The sequence below is a fragment of the Chrysochloris asiatica genome, unplaced genomic scaffold, assembly GCF_000296735.1.
Source record: "Chrysochloris asiatica unplaced genomic scaffold, ChrAsi1.0 scaffold00222, whole genome shotgun sequence".
Classification (NCBI taxonomy): Eukaryota; Metazoa; Chordata; class Mammalia; order Afrosoricida; family Chrysochloridae; genus Chrysochloris; species Chrysochloris asiatica.
Window position 1 is genome coordinate 3,898,120 of NW_006408740.1, and position 11,114 is coordinate 3,909,233.

At 42.1% G+C, this 11,114-nt stretch overlaps 1 protein-coding gene across 1 annotated transcript in view; it reads left to right on the forward strand.

Moving 5' to 3' along the window:
• The first annotated feature begins 2,378 nt into the window (after nucleotides 1–2,378).
• The window catches only part of KCNJ1 (potassium inwardly-rectifying channel, subfamily J, member 1), a 78,979-nt gene continuing 70,243 nt past the window's right edge, over nucleotides 2,379–11,114 (forward strand). The window contains exon 1 of the mRNA XM_006873078.1: nucleotides 2,379–2,577. The gene's annotated coding sequence lies outside the window, so the exon portion shown is untranslated. The remainder of the gene's footprint in view (nucleotides 2,578–11,114) is intronic.

The window sequence follows — 11,114 nt, forward strand, 5'->3', positions numbered from 1 at the left end:
CCGGGTCAAACGTCTTCAACTGCACATTTTAACAAAGATTTGTGGACCAGGAAGAATGCTATCGGCCTTGCCTGCTCCATTGCCTAGCAACGAACCTCTTTCTCATTCCCAGCAGGGCCAAAGGGGCTCAAGTTTGAATTTGGAGGGCAAAGGGTGAGGGAAGAAGAAAAGATAATCACCTGGTCTGAATGATAATGAGAGATAGTCTATGTGCAGGAGGTACCTACCTGCCTTGCTAACTCATAGCCAATTAAGAAAACACTTATTTTCCTTGTGTGTCTTTTTTGGGGTGGTAATGGTAGTTTATTCTGTACTGCCTCTGAGGATTAATGTTTGCTCTGAGAGGTGTGCATCTGTATGTGGTTATATTTCTGTAGAAGTTTGCTGAATAATTGGAGAGTAAAAGGCAGGCACATCTCTTCCACTGGTAGTGGGGCTCAGAGTGTCACAAGGATTTTGCACTGGAAAGTGGATCACTAAGCCCCTTCTCTGAATCTTTCTACCTGACACCAGTCACCTTCTGCCAAGCTCTGACAGTTTTAATTTCATCTGAGTAACCCTCTGCCCTAGTCCAGATCATCAGAGAGACAGATGCTGAGAGGGATTAAAAGTACAAATTTGTATTAGGCAATCGCCTGTGAGACAGGAAACAAGGAGGGAGCTAGGAGGATCTGTCAGGCAGTGATGTAAGTCTGACCCTAAGTGAAGGTGATAGGAGGGAAGTTTGAATGGAAGTACTTAAACTTCCATGGAGTCTAAAGAAGGTCCTTATGGCCATATGGTAGTTTTCAGGCTGACGTCAGTCATCAGAAGAGTCTTGCCTTGCTCAGAAATAGCCAACTCTAGGTGCATTTGTTATTGACTAGAAGAACCCTATGGGCACTTACTTTCCCTGTGAGGTGCCTTCTGTGGCTGCTACCACATCAGACTTGGGGAAATGTACTCCTCAGAAGTGGAGAGGGGATGAGTCTTTGATTGGTGAAACAATCTCCCTGGGTGTTGGAATATTGAACCAGAAAGTAGAGGACCACACAGTAGAAGTATGAGAAAGGAGGTACTTTGGAGAAAAAGGTGAATTTAGTGATAGGGAAGAAAGGTTGTGTTCTATGGAGGGGACAGATATTTCAGCATGAACGTTGAATTTTTCCTCCTGTTCTTTTAAATACTTCAACTTAATGATGTCTGATGAACCACATTGTCATTGCTGTATTTTGTGAGACAAGATAGTAGAGAGATATGAGGCCTGCCTATATCCACTTGTTGCTCCATGAAAACTAAACAACAGCTTAATTCAAACCCACTGCAGTTAAGTCGATTCCAACTCATGGAGACCACATGTTACAAAATAGAACTGTGCTCCATTGGTCTTTTTCCTTATGAAATCATATTGCCAAGCTTCACTTCCACGGGATCTCTGGATAGGTTCAAACCTCTAACCTTTCAGTTAGTGGTGGTGGTGGTGTGCCACTGAGTGGGTTCCAACTCATAGTGTTTCCAAGGCTGTAAATCTTTATGGAAGCAGAAAGTCTATGTTTCCCCAGTGGAGCATCTGATAGATTTGAACTATTGAACTTGCGGTTAGCATCCTAGCTCACAATCCACTACATTACGGGGCTCCATTTCCAGTTAGTAGTTGAGTGCAAACCATTTATACCACCAAGGACCTCAACCACTTATTAAGAAGAATGTTTTCAGATGTTCCAGATGGTAACTAATGAACTTAGTGGGAGTCCAGTGAGAACAGAATGACACTGACAGTCACTTAGGAGAGATACAAGGTAAGACTTCCTGTTCTGTGGTATAAAACAGAGAGAAAGGACCTTTAGGGATTGAAAGAAAGTTGGTCGTTTGGGGTACATTAACTTTTTTGAGTGTTTACTCAAGCCAAGTGCATTACTGTGTTATTTTACTTACTCATGACTGCACAGCCCCAAGGCTGAAAGCTAGGTGACTTTTCTCAGGTAACAGAGAATCAAAATCTCAAATCCTAGTCTCCCTGACCAAGAAGTCTGTGCTATAAGTCTTTTTTTTTTTTTTGTCTGGGAACCAGGGCAATAGATGAGAGTCAGAGAAACCTGAGTTTCTCTGGTCACTGAGCATAGAATAAGCATGAGAAACATTGGAGGGTCTCCTTGGGGACCCCCATGTCTCTATCTGGGAGCACTTAGTGCTGCATGCACACTCTCAACCCCAAGCATGTGATTTGGACACTCACACTGAAAGCACATGAGCCTCTAGTTCCGAGCTGTGGCTTCACAAACAAATCTTCCTTAATGAGCCTTGGCAGCCCAATACCTTTGGTGTATCTGGCCCATTGAAATGACCACGCCTACTCTTGCTGGATCCGGTTATAAAGTAAACTATGTTCTTTGAGAGCTGTTGCATACAGATGAGTTGACAACCGGTTTGGACTGACCCACAGACTCATAAAAACCAACAGGGTCTCAGATACCCTCATATATTCAAACACCTGGACCAAAGGCTCCAAGGACTTGTTCACATCAAAGGTCCAGCTACTTTCTTGGGGTGCAAGAAATCAAGATTTTTGTCTCCACATTCACTCTGGCCATCCACGAGGTAAGGTGAGGAACTCCACATTGTCTCTGTAGAAAAAAAGAGTTAAGTTTGTGGGAATTTAGCCCTCTGTTTTCCACCTCAAATCTAGACAGACTTGTCCATCCACTCCTGGGATAAAACTGTAGTTTTCATTCACTCACTTGATGCTCTTAAGCTGTAGATTATCCTTTGATTACTAGGTGTGGGTTGCATCCTGCCTTCTTTCTGTCATCGTACAGCCTTTTGAGCTGGACGGCACTTAGCATGATTGTGTGATGCCTGGTTCCAAAATTTTCTGCTCTTGGTGACAGAGAGGTGTGTGGAAGTTCTATCTCTGATGGCACTCTAAATTTCTAAAAGACCTAGCAGAATGGCTGTCTCTCTTGGCCTTTTCCCATCTCTAAAGTAGAGGATAAAGGTGCTAGTGGGGCCTTTTGGATAAAAAATTTTATGAATGAAGGATTAATGCTAGTATGATATTTCACTGCTATTACCAAGTGCTTTTCATTTCATTTCTTCACATAGAGCTTTGTGGAATATTGCACCATTTTGAGTGAATGGATTTGGGTTCTTCAACATTTGTAACCATGAATGCCCAGTATTTCCTTATGCTCTGTTTTTAGATAAAGAATGAACAAGTATGGAGCCTCTTTTCCAAGTATGTAGATTTTATAGATTTGGTGTATCATTATTCCAAAAACAGTTTGTCACTTGCAATTGATAACCATTTGCAAGGCATTTCCCCCCCCCCCTTTAATTTGGCATACAAAATGGAGAGAAAAGAAAACAAATCCAATGAGTTTTGTAAGAAGACTGTGGTAGACAAGTACTTATCAGACACCTTCATGTTGAGAATTGCAGAGTCTTCTCAGGTACCTTCAGTCATGGGTTTGGCTTTCATTATCTAACACTGCATAGTTTGTGTAAATGTACTCTAAGTCAACGTCAATTTTTAAAAGCATGATGGTGTAGGGACATTCAGGAAGATATGGATCATCAGAATAATTTTCTCTTTGATATTCAAGACATGAGAACATATTTTCTCCTCTGTAAGAAATCTACCAAGTCCAATTGGGCACAAGGCTGAACTTCCAAAGTTGAAGGAGGGGACTTATTTGTGAGTGGTCCTTGGAATTCTGATACTGTGGATGGCTTTAGGTTCTCTCTTTCCCACCCCTTTGGTATAAGATGTTTATCACTGCCAAACATGCTTTGTTCTAGAAAGTTGAGATTCAGAATTTCTCACATATTCACACGCACATGTCTCCTTCCTCTTCCCAACAAAGCATTCTTCTTGTTTACAAATCTTCCCTGGGTCTTTTCACAACTCAGTGATTTTTTTTTCTTTCTTTCTTTTTAAGGATTTAGCTTCGATTCACATGTTTGGGCTTTGACCTGTCATGTGGATCAAAGGTTTCCTAATTCCTTCTCATAGAATTCTCACTGCTGCTGTTAACCACCATCAGGTTGGCCCCAACCCAGGTAGACCCCTACACACAATGGAATAAAATGCTACCGGGTCCTGGGTCATCCCATGACTAGTTCGGGATCAGACTGTTGTGATCTATAGGGTTTCTTTGGTTGATGTTTGGAAATAGCTCACCACAGCTTTCTTCCTAATTTGTCTTATTCTGGAAGCTCAATCACAACAACACAGAGGCCTCCACTGGTGGCGGCACATGAGATTTATTGGCTGGAAACTGAACCAATGTCTCTTACATGGAAGGCAAGAATTCTACCACTAGGAATGTTTCAATATCTCAGCAGTTTTTATCCTGGGTTTGATACAAATGTCACTTCCCATGCCTCTACAACTTAACATGGTAATGATGACTAATATCTCTTTTCTCATTGAAATTATTATTTTACTTTTATTTGCGTTTTATTTTAAGCTTAATTTACTTCTGAGCCATAAGTTTTTGTTTCTTCAGTTTCTTCTGAGACATCTTTTTTCTTCTGTGCAACCTCCTCTTCTGGTTTAGGAACAATTTGTTCCTTTTCAGCAAGAATCATCTCAATATGGCAGGGGGAGCTCATGTAGGGGTTGATCCGACCATGAGCTCTGTAAGTTCAGTGATGCATCTTGGGAGCTTTGTTGACCTGGATATGCTCAATGATTAGAGAATCCACATCTAAACCCTTAAGGTCAGCATTGCTGTCTGCATTTTTAAGCATGTGCAGCAAAAATTCAGCACTCTTTTTGGGCCACCGACCCTGTGTCCAACCCCACTGTTTGGCCTGGGCACACCTACCAATGCCACCATTGTAATGTCAGAATGATACACATTGTTCGGCAAAGTGACATATTTAAGATACTTGGTGGCTTTCCAGATATGCATACCCTTGATGGCCTGGGCAAACTCATGGGTGTTCTTAAAATGGACCCAGAGATTTGAACCTCTGGAGTTGCATGATTTTGTGGGGTTTTCTGGGTCAAGTGAGTAGTGAACCATTTTGTGAGATTACCTCAGGCTGCTTATGAGAAGAGTGAAATTTTTATTTATGATACATACATGTGGTTTTTTTCATTCACCTTTCAACAAGTTTATGAGTACCCATAGTGCAACTTCCAGGGGAATTAATGAATCTTATTCTCTGGCACTTCCAGTTTAGGGAATATGCACACGGAAACAGGATATTGCACTCTAGTAGAATAAATGCCATGATGTAATGGATTATTACATGACAATGTAGTTATGATATAATCTTTGCATGATCAGGGAGGGAAGACTTCAGAGAAGCATGCTACTGAATTCTCCAGGTAGACAGGATGGGACCTGATCTGGGCAGGAGGAAAGGCATTCGAGAACAAGGAAATAGCATTTACAAAAACACTGAGGTACCACAAATATATTATATACATACACAGAGACTATCAAGCTGGTGTATCTAGGGGTGGGCAATCTAGGAAGGTTTGAAGAAATATTAGGCAAGATATTTGAAGAAATATTAGGCAAGAGTCAATGCAAGAGTGTATGATAAAGGATCTGTGTGTGGTGCTGAGAGTTTTGGGTAATATTTTGAGGGCAATGGGGAACCATAGAAAGACCATGATTACATTTTAGAAATGTTGCTTCAGCTACAAAGTTCAAGGTGACTGGAACAGCATGAGACCATTGCCAGGGAAGCCAGTTGGAAGATTAACAGACAGAATGTACGAACTTAGTGGCACATGGCTGTGGAGAGTGAGCAGGGGTCAGGCTAGGAGGAGTGAGCCTCCGACTTGATACTCTGAGAGTTCGCTGATCTCATTCAGAAACTCCCCCAAAGCCCTTGAATTTTAAAAAGATGCTTTCTTTACATGCATCTTCATACATCCATATGATTTATTGGTCAGAGAGATGAGTTAACTGTTCCATAAGTTATGGGTTGTTAGAGACTGTAGGATAGGGAACTAACTTTTCAGGTGTCTCCTTTTCTGAAATAAGGGCTTCACTAATTGGCTGTGTCACTTAGATACCTGCATATTGGGGAGAAGGAGATGTCTCAGCAGAGTGAGACATAGCAGCTTGGGTCCCATTTCCCCTGAATACCTAGGTTTTAAATGAAGCATTGCCTGGATATATAGTCAGCCTGTCTGCTAAACCCCACTTTGGCCCCTTATGAAGTAGAGCAGACAACATGTCACCTGCTATTGGAGAAGTTTGCAGCTGAGACAATGTCAGGAATTATAATGATTTTGCTGGAAATCAGAATTATCCATAATTGTCCCAATGCATCCCCAGCTTTTGCTGAGTCAGATATCATGCCGACTTTTTCCTTTGAACCATTCCTATAAAGTGGTACTGTCAAAATAGTACAGGTGCTGGAGGGCTGGAGGACTTAAGTCAGTGATACAGACTGAATTGTATCCAACCATCATACCTCCCCCCACAAACATGTATAGAAATTCTAACCTCTGTACCTATAAATGCGGCTTTGTTTGGAAGCGTTTTGTTATGTTAATGAGGTCATACCAAAATAGGCTGTGTTCTAAACCTAATCACTCTTTTTTTTTTTTTTTAAATGTTTTATTGTGAATTATGTGATAGGTTACATGGGAGAACATTAGCTTTACATTCATCCTATTGTATATCATTTCATTGCCATGGTTACAATCCCCTCCATGCATCATCAACCAACCACAGGGTATACCCTACAAGCCTTCCCCTTCCCCCTCATCAGCACACAGCCCCTCTCTCTGGGTCTAAAGTACCCAGCCGCTCCATCTCTCCACATCATCATCTCTGCCTTCATCTCTGGCATTACTGCTTCTCTGGCTAGGGTCCCACTCTCTGCTCTTCTCCCTTGATAGTCCCAGTGACCTCCACTCCTAGACTGCAAAGTCAATCACTCCCTCCTTTTGCTACAAACTGTCTACCTTTACATTTCCAACCCTCACAATCAGTCCTGATAACAATTATTCACTATTGTATCACAAGAGACCTATCCCCATCTTCCTTTCATCAGCCCCGCCCAGACAGATTGGATACTACTCAGTGGAGACTCTACCTTCCTCCATGCCCTCTGGATCTAGGCTCCCTCTTGAAAGTTTGTAAGCCAGTCACTTCTTGCCTTTGTAGCCCCCCATTTGGGTAGCCAATGTCCAAGTTGCCTATCCCTGTCTACTCTGTGTATGGAGCAGGTGGGAATGATCTTCACTGTAAAGATTTGTTCTCTCTTTTGAGCTACTGCATCCATACGTGTAGGTCAAGTTCATCAAATTCTTCTGATTACTCTTTTTTTTCCCCTCTTCTTTCTTCTTCTAGTTGAGCTCTGATCATCCAGTCATTGAAGCCAGGTCAAGTGGGCATTATCTGCAAGTGTGGGTGTTCTTATAAAGCTAATCATTCTTGAGTTATAAAAAAAGTGCAATAATGACACCGACAGACACAGGAGGAATATGCCACACAAAGACAGTTATACACAGCAGATGCATTTAGAAGTCTAGGAATCCAAGGATTGCCTGCAGCTACTAGAAATGGACATAGACAAGGAAGGACCTCTCCCTAAAGTCATGCCCCGGATTCAGACTTCTAGGCTCCTGAACTGTGAGAAAATAAATGTCTGTTCCTTAAAGCCAGCCACTTACAGTATTTCTGTTACAAGAGTTCTAGGTAATGAAGATAGGCAATGTCTCCTTGGTTTTTACAACCTGCCGCATGGAAAATGATGTTTGTAAGAGATAAATAGATGAAGCTGCTTGTGGCTAAAGGTAAATAACTTCAGGGCCTAGTTATTCTGAGTCCTACTTTACCTTAAAGACAAAGACTGAGGATTCAATATCTTGGTACAAATGACATCCCTTAATACCACACTGTTTGGGAAACTGGATTAAGTAGCCTTGCCAAGTCACACTGGTAGGTAATAGTAGGGATGGGATTGAAACCTAGGTCTCTCAGGTTCCTGCGTACACCATACTTTGTGCCTTCACCCTGCAGGTGGTATAACAGCCTTTGAAATAAGTGATCTGTGACCTGCAGGAGGTCACATGTTTGGAATAACTAGCTCTTGGGTTTAATTCCTGACCATCATCAAATGCGTGTTTTCAGAGGTGGAGGTGGTAAGGGAGTTGAAAGAAAGCAGAAAAGGACATTCTACCTTCATCTCAAGGGAGCTCTGGTAGCATAGTAGTTATGAGTTGGTCTGCCAGCCTCAAGGTCAGCAGTTCGAAACTACCAGTAGTTCCGCAGGAGAAAAATGAGGCTCTCTGCTCCCATAAAGGTTTACAGCCTCAGAAACCCTATACAGAGTTGCTATAAGTCTGAACTGACTCCACAGCACATAACCACCACGACGTTCATCTCAAGGCCCTGATTTGTCATTGAAAATAAGATCATTCTCATTATATAGGTTTGGGGCAGGTGTGTGTGTGTGTGTGTGTGTGGGGGGTATTATAATACTATTATGGCTTAGGTTAAAGCCAAAAGCAAACAGAAAAGGACCTAGACTTTCTCAGTCTGTGTGTGTCCTTGAATATATTTGATTCATGAATTGTATTGGCACTGTTCTCAGATAGCAGATAGATGATTGGCTTGATTATGCTGTTCATAAATCTTCATGAACAGTTAAGATGTGGAAACTGGAAAAACAAAGCAGCAAAAACATACAAACATCTTCAGAAAAAGATGTAGGAAAATTTCATGTGATATTTGGTAGGTAGAATAGAGACCCCTTTAATAAAAGTCAGCTATAAACAAAGAGCAACCTAAGTTCTAAATAACAGTCTATCTGCTGGAGGTAGAATGACTGTAAGCAGCCATCCTTGCTTAGTTTATGATGAGGGATGCACAGAGAAAGAGAGTCAACCCATTCTCCCCTTTGCTTTGTCAGACCTGTGAACAAACAGGAAAAGGAGCAGGACACTTACACGACTTTTCAGGTGCTTCACTAATTGACTTTTCTGTGTCACTGAGATGCCTGTATGTTGGGGAGAAGAAGGAGATGCCTAGCAGAGTGAAACATAGCAACCTGGGTCCCATTTTCTCCTGAATGCCTAGATCTTAAATGAAGCGTTGCCTATGTATGTAGTCAGCTTGTCTGCTAAACTGTACTGCTGCCCCTTATGAAGCAGGACAGACAACAAGCCACTCTTTATTGGGGAAGTTTACATTAAACTCCTTAAAGAACAGTAGAGAGAAACCAAGACTAGTGCAGAGAACTAACAGCTTCCAACTAAGAATTTAAGGTCAAGAGAAGTGCAATGACTTGCTCAAAGTCCCCAAGAAAAATATGAATTTGAAATCTCCCAATGCCCCTTTGGATCATTAATTACTCACTCAAAGAAGTCTGCTGTTATTTTCCTATACCAGTCCTGTTGTGGTGCTGCGTGTTAATGTACTGGATTGCAAAGTTGATTTGAACTGCAAGGTCAGTAGTTCAAGTTCACCAGTTGCTCTTTGGAAACCATATAAGGGATTGCTGTGGGTCGGAACCGACTTGATGGCACTAAACAACAACAAATATAGTTCTGGAGTCCTGGTGTGATGCCATAGGATAAGCACTCGACTTCAAGGTCGGTTTAAACTTCAAGATTGGAGGTTCAAATTCGCCAGCCGCTCATTGGAAACCCTATACAGGGTCACTATGAGTTGGAACCGACTCGATGTCATGTAACAACAACAGTACAAAACAGACTTGCTGAGCGTGTTCTCTGTCCCATGATACATTCTGTGGTTACGATACTTTGTAAATGTGCATTTGCTTAGATGCTCTAATGTTGTTGTTGTTAAGTGCCGTCGAGTCGGTTTCGACCCATAGCGACCCTGAATAGGGTTTCCGAGGCTGTAAATCTTTACGGGAGCAGAACGCCTCATCTTTCTCCCATGGAGCGGCTGGTAGTTTCGAACTGCTGACCTTCCGGTTCGCAGCCCGATTCGTAACCACTACGCTACCAGAGCTCCTTTTAGAAGATTCTTTTTTTGGATTTTCTGTGAAATACAAGTCAGAAATGTCTATTTATCTAGAATGTTCTAATGTTCACACCCCTCCCTCTCCTTTACCAGCACAATCACCAATGCTTATTGACTCAGATTAAAAAACTGTATTTGCCAGGGCATACCAATGTGCCATTATGTCCTCAGGGAGCAGATTTAAATATACAACACAGCACAGTTGAGAGCAACAGGTTAATGTCTTTACAGAGTTAGAAATTGCCAACATTTTCTCAGGTGATTATGCCTAAGGGAAGAGTCATGGTTCGTTGCCCTTGATTAAATTCTTGGGAGCTTTCTGGCTCAATCTAGATTTCCTATTTGTCCTTGAGGAGCTCAACAGATCTTAACAACTATGAATAACTATTGTTAACTTCTCACAGGAAGAGACTCAATGAAATTTGGCCACTTGGAGTCCAAGTCCAATGATGAGATAAATGTTCAGTGCTTGAAGGCACTGAAGAGATCAGAAGGGAGTTCTGGTGGTGTTAAGGGGGTTGGGACCACAATAAATTATGCATAGGGTGTTGAGAATTGGAAACAGGTTTAAAGCCACAGAATAAGTCAAAGATGGTCACAAGGTGGTGGATTTTTTAACTTTGGGGGAGACAAGCATGAACAACCTACACAAGAGTGACTATGACAGGCACCACAGAGAACTCTGCATGTTCTCATGGGTGGTGCTGTCTGTTTCGTTGGGAGGTCAGGGGGTCCTATCTCTTTCAAGTGCACCCCAAGTGGGGTGGGGTGGGGTGGTCAATTAGAAAAGGTTTCTTGTGTCCTCATTCAACCACTCCATTTCCATAGATGAAAAACAGAGGAGGAAGTTATGAGAATCCTATTTAGAATATTTCCCTGGACAAGGACCAAAATCTCTTTAGAGTGTTAGGCTCTTCTTCCCCCTTACTTGCCCACATACATGTGTGCAAGTGCTCAGGACTTCTTTCCGAGCTCTTCCACTGTTAAAAAAGGAGCTCTGGTAGCGTAGTGGTTACGAATTGGGCTGCAAACCTTAAGGTCAGCGGTTCGAAACTACCAGCCACTCCATGGGAGAAAGATGAGGCTTTCTACTCCCATAAAGATTTACACCCTCGGAAACCCTGTACAGGGTCGCTATGGGTCGGAACCGACTCAATGGCACTTAAC